The sequence below is a fragment of the Coptis chinensis genome, chromosome 6, assembly GCF_015680905.1.
Source record: "Coptis chinensis isolate HL-2020 chromosome 6, ASM1568090v1, whole genome shotgun sequence".
Lineage (NCBI taxonomy): Eukaryota > Viridiplantae > Streptophyta > Magnoliopsida > Ranunculales > Ranunculaceae > Coptis > Coptis chinensis.
In genome coordinates, this window is record NC_141461.1 from 81,770,848 (window position 1) to 81,792,906 (window position 22,059).

At 37.2% G+C, this 22,059-nt stretch overlaps 1 long non-coding RNA gene across 1 annotated transcript; it reads right to left on the reverse strand.

The window, feature by feature from the left end:
* Positions 1 to 11,046: 11,046 nt before the first annotated feature.
* Positions 11,047 to 17,982, reverse strand: LOC147494799 (uncharacterized). The gene is made up of 2 exons (XR_015199263.1): positions 17,800 to 17,982; positions 11,047 to 11,355 (listed from the first exon to the last, which is right to left on the reverse strand). It is a non-coding gene; the product is annotated as an uncharacterized LOC147494799 (long non-coding RNA).
* Between the last annotated feature and the right edge of the window lie 4,077 nt (positions 17,983 to 22,059).

The window sequence follows — 22,059 nt, forward strand, 5'->3', positions numbered from 1 at the left end:
TTCTCCTTGCTTGAGCAGGTCTTGAAAAATAATTTGTATTGTTGTCCCCATTTGTGATGACTTGATCCCTCGACTTACGTCTATGGAACCCTCCTCCGCCACAGCCACTTTCACATATTCTTTGATCACTTCTCTCCCCTCGATGAGACCAATGTTCAATGGCTCATCTTGCAGCTTCGATTTGAATACTCAAAGATCAATTCCTTCGTTTCATTTTGCCCTATTAACGACATTGCCTATTACGTTTTTACGTTCCATGCAATCGGTTCAGTTTTCACCATTTTTAGCCTCTTCATGAATATATACATGGGGTTACCCACGCTGGACATGCCCATGCTTTCTCCACAATACTCATGAACCCTTCCTCTTTGACCCGAAGTTAAAGAATCGAAAAGTTTTCTTCTTGCGCATTCACTTGCTTTATCGAGCATACAACCATTCGCGTTATGGTCGGACACCACTCTGGATTCGGGAACTCTGCCTCATAGTCCCCAAATAACCCAATCCATTCCGCATTAACCATTACTCTGTCAAATTTGCACCATAATCTCTTTTTCTTGCCTATTATTCCATGTTAATAGATTGCCCTTTATACCAGTATATCTACTACACCGACCCAGCGTAATACGACTAAGAAGATCGCAAAATAATGTGGCCTCAATTCCGGCTCCTCCTACTCTCTCTTGCGTGCTCAACACAAGTATTAAAGTCTCCCAATATGATCCATTATTCATTGTCACGACCTGTTGCATTAGAGTGTTCCACAGTTCTCTTTCATTGATTATATTAGTGCTAGCATAAATGATAGTCACTACAAAATTCATTCCAGAATCTGTATTTACATCTACTATTATGCATTGCAAGGTCTTCTCCATAATCACGCAGAGAACATCTCCTTGCATCCCAACATACCCATATTTTACCCAAATCACTACATGCGTAATTATGCTCGATCTCCCATCCATTCAGCAGGTTATACATTACCTTGTGTAAGTTCTTTTCCTTAACTTTCGTCTCAACAATCCCCATTAATCCAACATCATACTTCTTTATTAAATCCCTCACTTCCCTTTGTTTAAAAGGTTTATTAAAACCTCTCATATTTCAGCAGGCAAGATTTATCATTTAAAGGTATGGGATTTTATTGTACTCAAGGAAATAACATTCCTTTCTTTTGTGCTACTGACCTTATTCCCTACTTGTTTCATAATATGCCTTCGATCTTCTTCATGTCCCCCATCAGGTGCCTTTGAACTGGAACCCTTTATTTCTGCCCTTCCATTCCCTTCATAAGTACCCTTTTGCGATGTTGTGCCCTTCACCACTCTGCTTTCAGCTCTGTGTTCACTCACTCTTGGCATAGTTATCATTTTTTCTTTCTCTGTTCTTGCCTTTATAGTGTGTCTTTTGTTTGGCACTTCCCACTCTTGCTCTCTTTCCTCACTTTGGCCTTCTTGAGTTTCATTGCTCTCTCTCACTTTCTCTTGCTTTTCAGTGATTTTGACGATAACATTTCTGCTTGTATTCTCATCCCCTGAGTTATCTTTCACCACCGTACTCATATCCTCTATCTTATCTTTTCCTATATGCGCCTTCTTCCTAGCTCCATCTCTGCAGCCGGACCTCTTGCTTTTGTTCATTTCCTTGTTTAGCTTGCTTTGGGCACCTTAACTTTCAAGTATTCCCAAAACCTTGCAGCTCATACACCTCGAGGCTTCGGTTATATTCAAACGGTATTGTAAATAATAAACCACGGTCCACAACGATTGGTAGCCCCTCCGGATAGGTACAGTCCATTATCTATCTCTACACGGACCATCGCGATACGAGGTCCGTGTCATGGACTCGATTAGGCGATCAACAAACATTGGATTACCAATGACACTTTGCCACTTGATGAATCCTCCTTGTTCCATAATTCCAATGGGAATTTCTTCATAATAACCCATATTGGTATTGTAGTGGGTTCCGCAAGCTTACGCTTCAACAAACGGCTTCAAGGCCTTACAACAAACGGTTGGTGGCAATATGAAACGATCCTATGTCCGAGGCGCTTTCGTCTATCTTCCTCTCTTTCAAATTCAAACGTATACATACTCTCCCCATACATTCTCATGGTAAATTTCTTAACCTTCCATGTGCGTTGTACTATCTCCTTCACATAAGAAAAACCCAACCGTCTACCCACAAAACTCCCCACAATCAACTGCTCATATTTCTTGTTTTGATTCATGTAATGCGCAGACTTGACACGGAGATCTTGCCTTCCCATTGACTATCGTCGGTGGTGTATACTCCAGTGTCTCTTGGCCAATGGATGCGTCGGTATGTCTACCCATGAGCTCTTTCTCTCCCCATTTTTGGTCACTACTGTCCCTTTATTCACTTCTTTTATCGCTGCTGCTGCTACCTTTGTCCCTAATACATCATCACTAGGAGTTCCTTTCTTGGCCTCTACGATATCATCAGATTCACTACTTCTTCCACCTCCGATTTATCTCCTTCAACATTTTTGCCCTTGTGTAGCACACATTCCAAAGACACCTCCTTCTTTTTTCTGCAGTCCTACTTTCGATCTGCGATCGATTTTCATCGGATCCTATTTTTTCTCTATCGGTATATCGTAAACACGGCTCCCACTCTAGTTCGCCCGCTAACTTCCTATCATTGCTTTTCGCTTCCGGATTCCCAGAGCTATATCTAAAGCTAGATCGTCGATCCCTGTGATATTTTCCGGGCGTGGCTTTTGCACTTGCTAATCTTTTTCGGGTACTTCTCCAAATGATCCCTCTCCATATTTCTTTGAAGAACCGCCGTGATCGGATCCATGTCCTCCTCCTCACTCGAAGGTGTTTTGTTCTCAAATCCATCACCCTCATAAACGTCCCTAGCTGGTGTGCTAGGGTTTCCTAATCCTAAAACTCCCAACTCTCGTGTGTTTTTCATATTTTTTCCTAAATTTTGGTAAAAAGACTGAAATACCCCCAAGGTTTAAAATCTCCCCTTAGAGGCCACCATTAACAACTAGAAAGCTTCAACTCACATTTTCATATCCCTAAAGAATGGAATATCTCCACGATACATATCCAGAAATTGAATATCGATAAATATCCATATCTTAATATTTTGTACTATGCTCTAAAATATCAAAATTGTCATTTTGACATAACTATGGTTATATCTGTCAAAACCGACATGCCTCGAAACAAAAAAAAAGTAACCATAAACTCGATCGATCAAGTAATGCTTATTTTCCTTCTAGTTTGTTCTTCGCTCATGCTAAGGAATCTACCACTAGCTGTTTATGGAATTACACAATGCATTTAAAATAATGTTTCTTCTGTAATACTAATTTAATAGTATTTAGAGGATCATGAATCATAGATTATTTCACATTGTATAAAGAATATAAATAATAAAACAATAAAATTGTACCTTGATCCATTGTAAGAGTGATGTCTTGAATCCGATAGCAAAACACCGTTTCTCTTCCAAACCTTTATATTCTTTATTGTGTTAATTGTTGTAGTCTGAAAAATGGGGTTTCTACACTATTATATAAAGGATGGAGAGAGGACGGTGGTTACACTCTTAATCTTCCAAGTCTGTTTATCTCCCTTTCCCATAAAAGGTGAAATAGAAAAAGTAACCTTCTTCTCTTAATTAGCCAATGTAATTAAGGCATGAGTAAATAGGATATTTACTTAGAAGTAACCCACACATCAATTTAGAAACCAAAAGTCTATAAAGTTTTGACTTATTGACCACTTTATGGAGGATATGATATAGTGGTCTTTGGACTATTATATCATATCTTACATTCTCCCACTTGGTCTATATGACAAAACTAAACAGTGATTTTATTTACAAAACATTTTGTAAAAGCGACTTCGTGTGGGTTGACATATAAAACAACATAATTGCGATCGCGTTTTTGAAAATATATCAATACATGCCTTTACATAATTTGGTTATTATAATGTCATAATCAAAACAACTTACTTATGTGAGTCATGGCGGTAGTGTGTCTTTGAAGCGGCACAGTCCCCTTCCATGTACCACAACATGAGTAACTTGAATGACATGAACCTTAAGTGAGAAGTGTAGGCAAATAATAATGCCTAAATTATGTCCATCCTGAAATCCATTCATAAATGTGCGTACATATAATGGAAATAGGAAATAATGAGAAACAAATTATATGAGATCTCAAAATGTCTATCGTAATGAGATGTAACTTAATTCATTCAATCCAAATAACTGAAACATAGTCAAGCTTGACAACCAAGACCCATAGTGAGAGCGTGTTCCTTAAATGTCTTTGGTGGGAGCCCTTTGGTTAATGGATCAGCAATCATAAGTTTGGTGCTAATATGTTCAATAGACACTCGTTGTTTCCGTACTTCTTCCTTTACAGAAAGAAACTTCAACTCCATATGTTTAGCACCCTTTGAATATTTGTCATTCTTGGAGAAGAAGACTGCTGCGGCATTATCACAGTAAAGTCTCAGTGGCCTAGAGATAGAGTCGACAACTCTAAGCCCTGAGATAAAATTCCGCAGCCATAAGCCATGAACTGTGGCCTCAAAGCAAGCCACAAACTCAGCTTCCATGGTAGATGCAGCAATGATAGATTGCTTCGCACTTTTCCATGAAATAGCCCCTCCAGCCAACATAAACACATATCCAAATGTGGACTTTCGGCTATCAGGACAACCAGCAAAATCTGAATCTGAGTAACCAATCACCTCAAGATGATCGGTTTTCCTAAATGTGAGTATGTGATCTTTTGTTCCCTTCAAGTACCTTAGAACTTTCTTGGCGAGTTTCCAGTGTTCCATCCCTGGATTACTCTGGTATCTGCCCAGAACGCCAACTGCAAAGCTAATGTCCGGTGCAGTGCGTGTGCATTGCATACATTAGGCTTCCTACAGCTGAAGCATATGGAATTGCTTCCATTTGCTTACGTTCCAATTCATTCTTTGGACACTGCATAAGGCAAAACCTATCCCCCTTTTGAATTGGAGATTCCCCAGCTGAACAATTTTCCATGCGGAATCTTTCCAGAACTTTGTTAATATATGCTTTCTGAGACAATCCTAACCATCCTTGTGAACGGTCTCGAGAAATTTCGATGCCAATCACATAGGCTGCCTCCCCCATATCTTTCATGTCAAAGTTCTTGGCGAGATACTTCTTGGTTTCATGTAATAAACCAAGATCACTACTGGCAAGTAAGATATCATCAACATACAAAATCAGAAAAATAAACTTACTCCCACTGACCTTCAGGTATATACACTTATCAACAGTGTTTTCCTTAAACCCAAAGGAGGTAATGGTATTATGAAATTTAATATACCATTGTCTAGAAGCTTGTTTAAGTCCATATATTGATTTCTTAAGCTTACAAACCAGATGTTCTTTTCCTTTTTCTGCAAAACCTTTAGGCTGATCCATGTAAAGTTCCTCATCTAAATTTCCGTTCAGAAAAGCGGTCTTTACATCCATTTGGTGTAATTCCAAATCGAAATGGGCCACCAATGCCATGATGATTCTAAATGAGTCCTTCTTGGATACAGGTGAGAAGGTCTCTGTGTAATCAACACCTGCTTTTTGAGTGAAACCTTTGGCAACATATCTGGCTTTATGCTTATCGATATTGCCTTTACTATCACGCTTGATCTTAAAGATCCACTTTCTCGCGACTTTCTTGCATCCTTCAGGCAATTCAACAAGTTCCCAGACTTCATTATGTTCCATTGATTTCATCTCATCCTTCATGGCGTCAAACCATTTAGAAGAATCAGTGCATTTAATGGCTTGTTCGTACGAAACCGGTTCATTATCAGTCCCAATGTCATAATCATGTTCTTGTAAATATACCACGTAATCATCTGAAATTGCAGATCTCCGATCTCTATGAGATCTTCGTAATGCAACTCCTTGTGGTTCATTTACAACAGGTTCATTGGCGACATTTTCATTATGGAGTGGTTGGTCGTTTATTTGTTGTTCATTGTCATTGTTATGATCAACAACATTAGGAACAACTTTTCTAGAAGCTAAAGGTAAAATTACTCGCACCATAGCTTCCTCATTTACCACATTTCCTAATTGTGTCCTATTCTCTTCAATAGTCACATAGCGTGGTAATTCACTCCCACTAATTTCACCATCCTCAAAGAATATGGCATTACCGGTTTCCATGATTTCGTACTTTGGTTAGGCAAGTAAAATCTATACCCTTTGGATTTCTCACGGGTAACCCGATGAAGTAACCACTTACTGTCTTGAAATCCAATTTCCTTTCTTGTGGGTTATAAAGTCTAACTTCCATTTGGACATCCCCAAACATGCAGGTGCCTTAAGCTAGGTTTCCTTCCAGTCCATAACTCAAAAGGAGTTTTTGGAACTGACTTACTGGGAACCCTATTTAAAATATAGCGGTCTTTAGAGCTTCAAGCCACAGTGAAACGGGTAAGCTAGAGTTACTTAACATACTCCTAACCATATCCATGAGTGTACGATTACGCCTTTCAGCAACACCATTCTGCTGAGGCGTTCCTGGCATTGTATATTGAGCACATATGCCACGCTTTTCTAGAAATTTAGCAAATGGACCAGGGTGTTGTCCTGACTCATCATAGCGACCATAGTACTCACCACCTCTATCAGACCTTACGATTTTCACCTTTCTATCTAATTGTCTTTCGACCTCAGTAACGTACACCTCAAGGGCATCCACTGACTGAGATTTTTCATGCAACAAATAGATATATCCATAACGTGAAAAATCGTCAATAAAAGTGATAAAGTACTTTTCCCCACTAAGGCATGGAGTGGTGAATGGTCCACAAATATCAGTGTGAATGATCTCAAGGAGACTTGAGCTTCTTGTGGCGCCTTTCTTAGTGTGTTTGGTTTGTTTACCCTTAATACAATCCACACACACTCCAAGATCAGTAAAATCTAGATTCTCAAGAATCCCATCTCTTACTAATCTCTGAATTCTTTCTTTGGAGATATGCCCCAATCTTTTATGCCACAAGAAAGAGGACATGTCAGTCATACGACTACGTTTAGTTCCAACTTTAGGATGCAGAATCATAAGGGTCTCGGCAAAGTGGTTATTAAGTTTCATCCTATATAAACCATCACATAATATTCCAGAACCAACTAGACATGAATTCTTAAATAAACTAAAGCATTTGTTACCAAATGAGCAAAAATAACCATCAGCATCAAGTCTAGATAATGAAATAAGGTTTCTGGAAATAGATGGAACATATAAAGTATGAAATAAGTCCAAATGAAAACCACTATCTAAGATAAGTCTAAAGGTCCCAACAGCTTCAACAGGAGCTTTGACTCGATTCCCCATCATAATGAATTGCTCATTTGGGTTTGTGATTCGGGTCGTAACGAATCCCTGCATCGAATTAGAAACATGGACAGTAGCACCAGAGTCAACCCACCAAGTATTAAAAGGAACTTCAGTAAGGTTTGATTCGAAACATACAAAAGAAGACATACCTCTTTTTTCGAACCATTCCCTTCTTTTCTGACAATCTTTTTGAATGTGTCCTTCCTTCTTACAGAATTTGCACTTATTGTCATATTCCTTCTTTTGAACCTGAGGAGCATGAGCAGGTTTATCCTTGTGAGGTGCCTTTTTCTTGCCATTTTGAGGCTTTCTTCCTTTATGTCCTGATCCTGAGGCCTGAGTCATGAGATGAACACTTTGCAATCCTTGTTGCTTAAGCCTTGTCTCCTCTTGAACAACCATACTGGTCAGTTCATTCACATTCCATTTCTCCTTAATGGTGTTATAATGGATCTGGAATGGTTCATACTGAGAAGGCAAGGTATTCATAATAAACTGAACAAGGAAAGACTCTTCAACGTTCAACCCTAAGGTTCTCAGTTTTGCAGTTAGGTTCGTCATTTCCAGGATGTGATTATACATCCCACGAACCCCATCATACTTCATAGTGGTCAGCTGGGCCAACAAAGTCCCCGCAAGGGATTTGTCAGCGGTTTTGAAACGATCTTCCACAGATTTTAGGAATTCTTTCGCGTTTTCAGTCTTAGGAAGCGAAGATTTAATGTTTCCAGCAATCATGGTTTTCATAAATCCAAGACTAAGTCTGTTTGCCCTTTTCCAAGCATCATAAAAGGCCCTATCCTCTTCATTAGTTTCATTTGTGGGTTCAGCGGGCTCTTCATGCTGGAGTGCCAAATCAATGTCCATAAAACCTAATTGGAATTGAATATGTTCATACCAGTCTGAAAAGTTTGACCCGTTGAGGATAGGCACAGACAAAGCATGGGGTTGTAATGCATTGGGAACAACAGGTACTGCAACAAAAAAAATAGATGCTCACTACATTAATTAAACTTAATGCTTTGAATTTAACACAAATAATCCATAATTTATGATGAACAAGGTAGTATTATGATATGACCTTTGGGTCTATATCACAATACACAAAAATATTCATTCATGTTATAAAAGCCATAAGTAATAGGACTAGTTAATCATGTACGTAAATTAGATAGGTATGTAACCTTTGGGTATCCAACTCCTATTCTAATTCATAATACACATTAATTATCCTATTTCAATTTCTTAAATTTTAGTAATAATTAACCTTTGGGCTAACTATCATATATTTGATAAAGAAATTGCAATGGTAATGCCATTTTTTAATTCATGTGTTGGTATGCATAATTTTCCAAATATTTTGGCCACTTTGGCGGCGTGCAATATTCAAAAAATTATAAATACCAAGAAACAGTAAATGGCATTTAGCATAAATCATGCAGCGGAAATAAATATCATATCATAAATAAATAAATAACCATAAAACGAACATTTAAGAAGCATGAGATTAGTTCGAAAAATTATTCCAGAAAGAAAAAAAAAAATTCAAAAACTGTACAAAAAAATAAACTGTTCATGCGTCAAAACCTCAATACTTAATGAGTCTGGTACGCTAATCCATTGATATATATCATGGTAGGGGATGTAATAGACCAACACAAAACCTGGCTGTCTTTAAAACATTAGAGTGGGCCTGGTCGGTATCGTTATACACATAAACATGTCCTAAAAAGGTATGGTACAAATACACTATACACAAAAAAAAAAAATAGTTGTTAACATGTCCGGCACATAATGTGTAACATTGTGACCGAAAAAATACAAACAAAAATACGGTCCTGTGACCCCACTTAGCTTTAATCCAAAAATAGTAGCATAACATGTGTACTATTCATTAGAAACATGGCATCCTCAAACTTAACTTTTGTCAAGAATAACAGAAATAATATGCCTTAAAGGTACACATGCATGTGAAGTGCAAACAAACGGATCTGTTGCATACAAATGATTTGACTAATATTATTTAGTTAAAATTTGAGTCTAGCTCCCACTAGAGTTTGAGAGGATATTAAATACAAAATTATATATATTCTCGACGTCATCGTGTTTGTTTTAATCCTCAAACTTCATTCTCAAATTAACAAATAACATGATCTAGTTTGAAACCAACAAAACCCATAAAGTAGCCAAAAGAAATATTTATAAAATATGAAAGGCTATATAGTCATGTGCTCATAATCAGTTAAGCAAGACAACAAGAGTGTTCAACCTAACATAGTTTGCATTATATCCCAAAAAATTCATGGAATCACATTAAATAAATATCGGTCAAAAACAACACTTTCAATATTATTGAAATTACAATTTTATAGGAAATAAACATGATTCAATCCTTTGCTCCGATACCAAATGTAATACTAATTTAATAGTATTTAGAGGATCATGAATCATAGATTATTTCACATTGTATAAAGAATATAAATAATAAAACAATAAAATTGTACCTTGATCCATTGTAAGAGTGATGTCTTGAATCCGATAGCAAAACACCGTTTCTCTTCCAAACCTTTATATTCTTTATTGTGTTAATTGTTGTAGTCTGAAAAATGGGGTTTCTACACTATTATATAAAGGATGGGAGAGGGACGGGTGGTTACACTCTTAATCTTCCAAGTCTGTTTATCTCCCTTTCCCATAAAAGGTGAAATAGAAAAAGTAACCTTCTTTTCTTAATTAGCCAATGTAATTAAGGCATGAGTAAATAGGATATTTACTTAGAAGTAACCCACACATCAATTTAGAAACCAAAAGTCTATAAAGTTTTGACTTATTGACCACTTTATGGAGGATATGATATAGTGGTCTTTGGACTATTATATCATATCTTACATCTTCATCACTTTTCCCAAAATCCCGAAAAACATGAGAGAGCCATTCAGTAGTTGGCTCTCAACTGAATAAAGAAAAGACAAAAAGCTTGTCTAAAAGACATGGTGTGTTGGCACATGATAGTACGAGAAATACCAAGACCTTTTGCACATGTAAAATTTGAGATCTGACCTCCAAGCCTTACATATTCAGACCCCTTGTCAACTTCAAAGCCGTGTGTGGCCTTCAAAGGTGTCCACTGGGCAGTGGCCTACATGTCAAGACTTTGGAGGTTGAGACAGGGTTCAATCCCATTTTCACAGGGGAAGAAGTATTTTCAAGGGATTAGGAATATAGTAAATTCCTGATTCAGCTATGATAATGTCAATGTGTTTCCAATTCGATCATAAATTGCAACTCGGCGCATTTTGTTAGCAACTAGTGGGGTAATATCAGCAATTTTTACACTGAGTTGCTGACAATGTCCGGATTAGAAACAAAGTGACATTATCATGGCCGAATTAGAAATTTACCCTTAAGAATAAAGTTTTAACTATAAAAAAAAAAAAAAAAAAACCTTGTCCACTTCAAACTTTTGAAAAGATCAATTAACTTCATCAAATTGATACCACCACCTTTAGATTATACTACCTCAACTGTGATGGTGCGAGAATAAGGAACCATAAGAAATCATGTATGACAGGTAACATATGCAAATAGATCATGTTTAGAAAATAACTAACAGATCTCGCAAGGAAAAAAAAAATTGTGCAAGTAGACAACTATATCGATACTTGGTAGACCATAACAATACCCAATCAGTTTATCCAACTTCTCAGTTAAATAAAAGCATCAAATTAATTGATCCAAGTGAGAAACTAAACAAGCATGTTAGTGGTTCGACTTGCTACTATAAAAACTAAAAATCGACCAAGACTATAATCTTTACACAACAAACCAGCATTTACCAATTTCATCCTTAAACTTACCTGTATGTTTGAGTTTTCTTGTTGGTATTCCACGACACCATGATAGGAACGAAACTCAAAAACAGCTTGCTTGGTCGAATCATGTGCAAAGCTCAAAAAAACTGAAGTGTACTGCAAGGTGCAAAAAAAAATAAAAATATAAAAAATCAATTAGTGTAGATCTATAAAGTGCCACATAGGATTTTTACCATTATCCAAAAGCAAAGAGGGAAGGCGTTGATAAGATATTGTCACAGCCAAGTGTACTTTTAAATAAAGTGCACATCAGATTACATGAGTAACTCAATCCATATTACAAACAAACATTAAACAACTAGTACAAAGTACAAACACATCTTGTAAAAGGAGAACAACAACACTGAACTCACTCGCACACAATGGAGATAATTCCGTGATAAAAATTTTACATGTCATTCTAATAAATTCTTAAAAGTCTTTGATTCCTTAAAGTTAAAGAAAATACATCCACTTTAGTTAGCAAGATATCAATATAAGCTCCAGATCAAATATGAAGAAAGTTTAATTGGGGAGACAAAGATGATGGTTAGATGGCTGGCGCAGGAGTAAAAAATAGAATTGGCTGGTATTCGCCCTCGAATGAAGATACTTAACTGGTTAGAATCTACCTAGGAATTGGCGGAGTCTGCTTGCTTACCTTCTCTCGATGGAGGGCTTCCTTACCTCATAGGGCTCCGATAGCTTTCACTGGGCCTTGCAAGGCATTGAGAGGGATAAAGAGCTAGGCTTGGAGTGGAAGAAACGCAGTTGGTTCGGGTAAATGGCTTGAGTCTGGGGATGGATAAATGGATGGTATTGGCCGGGCTCGCTAATGGGTAAGTAGTTCCTATTACTGCTTCTGAAGCTGCTGTATCCGCCCCCACCCACCTCCCCAAGCAGTTCACTCATTGGGGCTCTTCCCTCCACTAGAGAGCTTGAAAGTTGAAACAGATAGCTTTGGATTAGCTGGACTAGAGCTTTCAATTGATTGATTGGATTCCACAGATGGAGGAGCAGAGGGAGGGAGTGCCTCTTACTAAAGAAACTACGCAATTCAACAACTTTTATAAGCAAACTGATCCTATTACTAAATCTTATAAGCTTCCAGAGCAAACTGAAGTTCTGATAAGCTTACTTCAGAAAGATTAATGCTGTCTCTTACCGAATTGGGATTAGATAAGTCTCGTAAGCAAACAACGCATAAGCCGGAAACTCTGCCTTTACTACGGGTTCTTCTTTCTTCTCAGAGAAGAAATGATTCAAAGATGGTAAAAGAATCTCCGGCTAATCTGACAGGATAAACAAGCGCCTGTCTTTCTTATTTCTTTCAAATCGGTATGAAAAGTATTAATGTATAAGTCAGGAGCATCAGAACATAAGATTGAAAAACAGTTACAACAGAATCCGGCCAGCTCAGCATTCCTGTAACAGAATGAGAACAGAATTAGTTAGATGAGTGAATGTAATAGGAACACTATATAAGGTGTATTGATTGTAATGAGAAAGCATATGAATGAAAACAAGATCATTATTAACTTCATCATGGTATCGAGCCATGTGCCCATCACCATGAAAGCTTCATGAAGGAAGCTCGAGATCGAGTCTCAAACATCAATTTCACTCATCTCTCAACTCATTCATTCGATTTCAAGTTCATCAAAAGATAAGTTTACTTTGTTCATATTCAGTTTACTTTGTGATTAGTGATTCTTGAAATCAATTCGTAAGAGAACTTTGGTTTTTTACGAGTGGAATTTGTATTAGTTGTTCATCAGTGAATCTTGATTTGTTCATCAGTGATTAGTGATTCTTGAGTTGTTCATCAGTGAATCTTGATTTGTTCATCAATATGACTTCGTCAGTTGAACAAGTTTTAACTCCATCTTCAACACCATCTTCAACTCCAACGTCAAATCTGTTTCAAATCCAAAATATTTCAAATTTCGTCCATGTCAAACTCAGCAAAGACAATTACATGGTTTGGAAACAGTTATTCTTACCTATTCTTTATAGTCACAATCTAATGAGATTTGTTGATGGAAGTAATCCTTGTCCATCTAAATATCTGGGAAACTCCTTCAGTATCAATCCAGCATATATTGAGTGGATGAAAACTGATCAAATGCTACTAATTTGGATCAATGCTACAATCTCTGAAGCTGTGTTACCGTATATTGTTGGTCTTTCAACAGCAAAGGATTTATGGTGTACTCTAGAACAAAGGTTTTCTGCTATCACTATTGCGCATGTTCATCAGTTGAAAGACAAGTTACAAGCACTAAAGACAGGAAATAAGTCTATGTCTGAATATTTGCAAGAAGCCAAACAAATTTCCGATGGTTTAGCTATTGGTGGAACTCTAGTATCTGACAGTGATATGGTGTATTACATATTGAGGGGTCTTTCAAGTGAATATAAGGCCTTCACCACATCTATCAGAGTGAGCAGGTCTAATCATATCACAGCTGATGAGTTACATAGTCTACTTTTGACTGAAGAAATAACAGTGGAAGAAATGGATAAAGCCATGGCAGCTGAACCTACTACTCATGCATTCTCATCAGTCAAATCACAAAGCTCAAGCTGGAAGAATCCAAATGTTTATCCTCGACAGAGTAGTGGAACTACACATTCAAATGAAAATACTCAGTTTAATGGTTCCAACAGAGGCAGAGGTCCTACAAGAGGACGAGGCAGAGGTAGAGCATCATTCAGTGGAGGTTTTAATCAACAACAAGGATTCAATTTGAATCAACAGGATTTTAATTCTTCCACAAGACCTGTGTGTCAAATCTGTGGGAAGTTTGGTCATATTGCCATCGATTGCTATAATAGGATGAATTACACCTACATTGGCAAGATTCCACCTTCTAAACTCTCTCGCGAATGGTTCTTTGGTACCTCCAATGATTCACATTTATTTTTTCTTCTACAAGGGATTATAATGCTAAAGATACTCATTGGATAGCTGACTCAGGAGCTACGAATCACATCACTGCCGAAACTACAAACATGACAAACTATTCTCCATATCATGGTGCTGATAGAGTGCAAGTTGGCAATGGGGAAGGTTTGCCTATTCTAAACACTGGTTCTTCTTCATTTAATACACATGATTCAAACTTTACTCTTAAAGATATACTTCATGTCCCAGATATTTCAACCAACTTATTATCAGTTAATAAATTTGCTATTGATAATAATTGCTCCATTGAATTTACTCCATGTAAATTTCTTGTGAAGGATCTCAATGCGGGAAGATCCTTTTCCAAGGACCAACTAAAGGTGGTCTTTACCCTATCGATCTTACATCATGTTCAAAGACCAATATCCAACCCCTCTTGCTTTTTCTAAGTGCTAAAGTGATGCTTTACTTTGGCATGAGAGACTTGGTCATCCGCTCAATGAGACTCTCTCTAAAGTACTTTCTATTAACAAGCTAACCTTGCAAGGTTTACGCCAATCTCCACGGCTTTGTGTCAAGCATGTCGGTGGGAAAAAGTCACAAGTTACCTTTTTATTTCGTCCTTATCTAGATCAAATGTACCTTTACAGTTACTTCATTTAGACCTATGGGGTCCGGCTCCTTTTGCATCACATCCTTTGGTTGTAAATACTATGTCGATATTGTGGATGATTGGTCTAGGTGCATTGGATTTATCCTTGGTCAATAAATCAGATTTTGCAAAAGTGTTTGTTGATTTTAAATTGTTTGTTGAGAAGCAATTGTCTCATTTTATTAGATTCTGTTAGAACAGATGGTGGTGGGGAGTTTACTAGCAATATTTTTGAAAATTTTCTAAAACAAAATGGTATTGGCCATTATTTTTCATGTGCATATACTCCTGAACAAAACGGAGTTGTAGAAAGGAAACACAGACACATTGTTGAAGTAGGTAGAACTCTACTTGCCCATTCTCAAGTCCCTTTTCAATTCTGGGTTGAAGCCTTTTAACACGGCCGATCTATGTAATAAACAGACTCCCTTCCATAAAGCTACAAAACAAATCACCTTTTCAACTTCTTTTTCACAGAATTCCACATTATTCCTTCCTTAAAGTTTTTGGTTGCACCTGTTACCCTTGGCTCAAGCCATATACCAGTAATAAGCTTCAATCAAAAACCACTCCATGTGTCTTTCTGGGATATAGCTACAAACAAGTTGTATATATCCAGACATGTGGTGTTTAATGAAAGAGAATTTCTGTTCATAAAACAAAATGTCATATCTCCATCTGTCAGAACCATAGTCCTTCAAACTCAAGCTACACTCCTATACAATTAAATCCTCCTTTCTTCTTAAATCACTCTGCATCATCTCAACCACTCAGTTCTACTCACATGTCAGAACCCCAACCTCAAACATTTGAACCATTAAGCAGTTAGTACGGACCCATCATCTCAAACTCAACAACTAGAACACGTTGGTATATCAACATCATCAAGCTCAAGTTCAAACCTCACAACCAACTTCGGTCTCAATGCCAACAACAGTTCTTGGTTTGGGATTCGATTACAAGTTCAAGCATCCATCGGACGAGTTGAGAATCCATTTCGGCATTTATCGGTTCACACAAGATCAAAGAGTGGTATTATTAAGCATAATCCAAGATATGCACATAATACCATTGTAACTAAGCATCCCTTACCTCGGGCATTGTTGTCAAAGGTTCAAGATCTCCCTGTAACACCAACATGCTATTCCAAAGCAATGAAAGATCCAGGGTGGCGAGCAGCAATGGCATTAGAAATTAATGCCTTACATCATATTGGTACAGGGAGCTAGTTCCTTATGATTAAATTCAATGAATCTAGTTGGAAATAAGTGGGTATTCAAGATTAAGTACAAGCCCTTTGGATTGATAGATAAGCTCAAAGCTAGGTTAGTGGCAAAAGGATACCACCAACAGAAGGGCATTGACTACACAGAAACTTTTAGTCTAGTTGCCAAGCCACAGACGATCAGAGTTATTCTATGTCTTGCTTTACAATATGATTGGAAAATTACTCGGTTGGATGTAAACAATGCGTTTACGCATGGAGATCTCAAAGAAGGCGTGTATATGTTGCAACCCCCGTGGATTTGAAGATCCTACTAAACCTCATCATGTTTGTAAACTAAAGAAGTCACTCTATGGTGCGGGCGGTCACCCGGATCTTGGTATGAGAAATTGTATCAAGCTCTCGCTTGCTCTTGGCTTCACAACTACCCATGCCGATTTTTCTCTGTTTGTCAGACATTATAACAATACTATTACTATAGTACTTGTTTATGTGGATGACATCTTAGTCACTGGAAATTCAGCAGCAGTTTGTGCTTCAATCATCAAACAACTCAGTCAGACATTTTCTATGAAAGATTTAGGTGAGTTGAGCTACTTTTTGGGTCTTGAGATTCATAGAAGTAAAGATGCTATATTCATGTGTCAGACAAAGTATATTTATGATCTTTTAAAGAAGGCCAAGATGGAGAATGTCAAGCCTTGTTCTACACCTATCTCTACAACAAAAGCTGATTCCTCTACATCCGACTTACTGTCTGATGCAACAGAGTTCAGGTCAATTGTGGGAGCATTACAGTATTTAGTATGGACTAGGCCTGACATTGCATTTTCTGTCAGTCAAGTCTGTCAACACATGCATCAACCAAAAGTAGCTCATTTAACAGCCATGAAAAGAATATTAAGGTATTTAAAAGGTACTATTACTGAAGGTATCAAGTTCTCAAAAGGACCAACTCTGGTTACAGCTTATAGTGACTCGGATTGGGTGTCAATTGATAGGAGATCAACAGGGAGGGTTTCGCGGTATTTCTAGGATCAAATCCCATCTCATGGTCCTCCAAGAAGCAAATCACAAATGGCTAGATCCGATCTGAGGGCTGAATATAGATCAGCGGCTCACACTTGCGAGAATTGTATTGGCTATGCATCCTCTTAAGAGACTTAAGGTTTACACTCTCTAAACCTCCTTTCATCTGGTGTGACAACATCGATTGCCATTGCCCTTTCTTCCAATCCGTATTCCATGCTCGAACCAAACATGTCGAGGTGGATTACCACTAAATTAGAGAACTTGTCACTAGTAAGACTATTGATATAAACTATCTATGCAACGAAGATCAAATCGCGGATATCTTCACAAAAGCTTTAGCGTGACAAGATTTCAAATGTTAAAGACCAAGCTTTCGGTTCAAACCCCCTCCGCCGACTTGCGGGGGTATTAATGTATAAGTCAAGAGCATCGGAACATAAGATTGAAAACAGCTACAAGAATCCGGCCCATTTCGGCATTTCACATGTGAGAATGAGAACAGAATTAGTTAGATGAGTGAATGTAATAGGAACACTATATAAGGTGTATTGATTGTAATGAGAAAGCATATGAATGAAAACAAGATCATTATTAACTTCATCAAAAAGAAGTTGAAACTATTGTTTCGAACACTCCCCGACCCCGGTTAAACATCCATTTTTCATTATATAAATAGAGATTGCGTATCCGATATGAGATAGATTGAAGTCTGGTGTCCTAGTTTCGGGACTAGAGTTCACTTACTTTCTCTATCGACTGCTTATCCGAACAGTTCATCAGATCGGAGCCTGTGAAAACAAGAACTCCCGTCGCTTGCTAGATCCACCAGTGGACCCGCGACTTGCCTCGCCTGTGGAAACTGATAGATTAGCTGCAGCATAAATCTAATTTCCTACCTCGAGTGATGTGTTAAGAGTCCATATATGCCTAAAACAATTTCATCAATGCAATAAATAAAAAGTTAGATACAGCTGAGATTGGATCCCCTAAAACAGAATTACAAGTTCACATAAACATCTATTTATTTATCCAATATTGAGTTCTTTCCAAATTCCATTACTAGTTTTTCTCTATAAATCGCCTCTTTCCCCATTACAGCCACCACTTTATCAATCACTTTGTTAGCTGACAAAAAGTCCATTCTTCTTCTTCTTCTTCTTCTTCAATTTGAGGCAGGATTTCACTGTCATTGTTTTTTCTTTTTTCTCAATCCCTTGAAATCCGTTGACTATTCTAAATGAGCATCAAGCAAAATCTCAGCCATTAGAGCAATAACTCCTGCATTGTTGTAGTCTTTTGTAGAATCAAATCCTAGCATATACGACAAGTTATATTGTACTGGAAAACCACATGACTACACCTTCTTTAATGTTAATAAGCAACTTCCAATGAAGTTAATAAGCAACATCCTTGTGGTAGCCCAAATCTTAATTTTATAGCGAACTGAGTGAGTCAGAATTTGCCAACTAATGAAAGACTAACATCACAAATTTGCAATGCCATTCCTGTATGACATATTTATGCATAAAAAGCCTTTAGGGCATCACCAATGCAGCCTTCAAAATAGAGAGCCACGTCAGTTTTTTCAAAGTGTGTTTAGAGGAGACAAAGGACATAGAGGACCCTTATATTTTAGTTTATACAATGCAAACCTTTATATTGAATGGTAAATCTGGCATAAGCGTGAAACTAGTATAGTGGAAGTGTGTTTAACCTGTGAATTGCACGTTCTTGGTTCGAGTCTAGAGGTAGCAATCCTCCCAAATTCATTTTCCCTCCTTTTTTTTATTTTAAAAAACTTGAAATACTAAAAAAGTTGGTGGCGTGGGGGTTTGAACATGGACTGCTTCAACTGAAATCTTTACGGGCTATATTTGCGAAACGGACCGGATCCTTTAAAATTGTGATAGAAATAAAGATATCTTTCCAGGATGATAACTATAAAAGCCCATATAGGGGCTGCATTGGAAGCCCAGTTTGGCATTGGTCCCTCAAATTTAAAGATAGAGAGCCTTATAAAGGCCCATTGGTGATGCCCTTAGAATCCATATTTGAACCAATCTGACTCTTGAATACAACCTCATTGCATATACCAAGTAGCTAAGCTGGAAACCTAACAGTGGTCCAATTAGTTAGGTCTAGGAAATAAATTAGTCCATGTAAGCAATGCCAAGTTTGTATTTTTGTTTTTTTAAAACTGATGACTTTCCAAAACAAAACCCAAGAAGGCTTATGATTTGAATATGGGTTCAAAAGACAAGTCCAATATTAATTTAAAAAATTTCCATGGGGATTTTGAAACAGTCTTTCACTTGAGCCCTCCCAAAATAGACTGTATTGTTTGGTCATCTCTTTCTCTGTGTCAAGCAGCTCACTTTCCATCTGCTATGTCTATTTTAAGTAGTTTTGATTGTGTTTAATATTTGTATTATAGTAAACTAGCACTTCCAAACGCACCATGCGCTGCACCAAACGAATGAGATATGACAATGTAGGAAATTTCACACAAAAAATAAGATCTTCTGTATCAGCATCAATGACCGATTTTTAACTGCAAGTTTAAACGATAAGAAGAGAAAACAATGACTTAATAATTAGTCTTCAAAATTGTGTTTCATATCGTCCTCAGGAGAATTTCTTCAAGAACAAATGGGTATCCAACACCATTATGGTAAGGTTGATGTCGAGAGATAGTGTCGTCTATGAGAAGAAAAATACTAAAATAAAAAGTGTTGATCACTTGACCTATCTGTATAACAACAGGCATTGTTTCCTATCTGTGAATTCATCGAAATGAAATTAGGGGTTTTCTCCTTATAATTGTTTTCCTTATAATTGTTTTGCTCCATACATTTGGGGTTTGGGCATATTGTATATTTGTATGCACTTGAGGTATTTGAGTACTTGTTTCCATGTCACATTTTCTCGGTTGTTTGGTCTGAACAGAAGTGTTGAGATAGATGAGTGATTTTTTGCTCCCAGCAATATTGCTCCAAGGCCTCCCAGGGGAATCTACAGCCAACCACCTGTTCAACATCATTTGAAAACCAGCCTAGCAATAACTGAACTTATTTTCGACTTCCTAATTTGTCTTTTATCTTATGTCAAAACAAAATGAAATTTCTCCTTGTCTTCTCTGCTGAGTACGTGATTCCGGCTTCGAAATCAGTGGCAATGAAAGGCTACCACTGATAATCATTCCAAAATTTCGATCTTATTTGAGTTATTTCAACTACTACTAATAACAGTGATTTATGAAAGGCTATTTGTATTTCTAACTAAATCAAAATTTGTAGTGTTGCTCAAAATTGTGGGCTATGGCTAGAACATTGTTGATTTTCCTCTCGATGAAATAACAAGGGGGAGTGGAAACCCAGCACCGTACGTTATCTCTTTTTCATTTTGTATTTTATAAGGGTAATATAGGAAGTCAATATTTTCCATGGTTTTTGCCTAGCTGGCTTTCTGATTTTACTGACAGGTGGTTGGTTCTAGAGTCCGCTTGGAGCCCTTGGAGCAATATCGCTGGGAGCAAAAAATCACTCGAGATTGATGGTGAAGATATTAGAGAAAAGTGAGGGTCAGGGTTCTGGTTTGGTTGTTTTTTTCTTTTTCTTTTTGACAATGTTGGTTCGGTTGGTGGACTTTGTAAAGCAGATATGGAAAATTTTGAATCTATTGGATTTTGGGCAGCCTAATTTCGTTCTACATAACTGTATCTCACACCATATTACAAAATATCCCGATATATCGCGATATTTGGGGATATCTATCCAGATTTCAAAGAAAGATATATAAATATCACGATATGTTCAGAGATATATACAACTGCAAATATCAGTGATATTTCGATGATATGATATTTGTGATATTTAGAGATAATTGGTGATATTTTGTGCATATAACAATTTTATTTAATATTTACCATTATATTTCAAATAAATATAAATAATGTATCATGATATATCAAGAAATATCCACAATATTTGTCGATATTTTGGATATATCCACGATATTTTCAAGTGAAATAATGTCAAATATTCCCAAAGATGAGGATATATCCACGATACATATCCAGAAATTGAATATCGATAAATACCCATATTCTGATATTTTGTACTATGTGTCACACAGCCCAGAGGTATCAAGAAGGACTTGGAAACGACTCAATGGAACCGCACCAAGCACTTGCAGTGTCGCCCAAAATCACATAAACTTTTTGAGCGACTCAATTGGGTTGCATCACCCTAAACCCAATCGACTTGGCACTGTCTCCCCAAGGGCAAAATCACAGTAAACTTTTCGAGCGACTCAATGGGGCTGCATCACCCTTAACTTAAAAGACTTGGTGGTGCCACCTTGTAGTCCCCAGTCCCCAGACGACCTTGTTGGACCATTTTCAATTTAAAAAAAATTGATTTAATTACATCAATTAAAAGCATATAGCAGTTGATTTCAATCAAATGTTGTTTTTTTGAATTACATTAAAAAGTTGATTTAGAACTTGGAGTTTTGAAAGTGGGGGTATAGGAGAAGACAAAGAAGGTACGGGCAATAGATGGTTGCAATAGGTTATCTTGATGTAGTTGGGGAGTGCCCAACACAAAACATGTTTTTTAGGGCAATATCAAACTTGTAATAATTTTTTTTTTCGGGTATGCCCAACACAAAATGGACGGCGCCCAATGACAAACCCTTAAATATTACTTTACTTTTAAGGAGCCCATTGGAGGACACCCTCTTTATACTTCCAAAACGCGTCCAAAACCTTCATTTAGACCCTTTAAATGTTGATGTGGACTTTTATTATGAAAGCTTGCCTTGGTGATGCCCTAACCACTGGTTATATATAAGACCCTTTTTATCTAGGCAATAAAACTATAAACATGATTCCAAGGATGAGAAGTGCACCTACCTATTGAGACGTCGTAGATAAAGTCTATAATAATAATTTAAAAATAAAACCCTAAAGCTTGATCATATGCAAAGTCACGCCCAATCCAG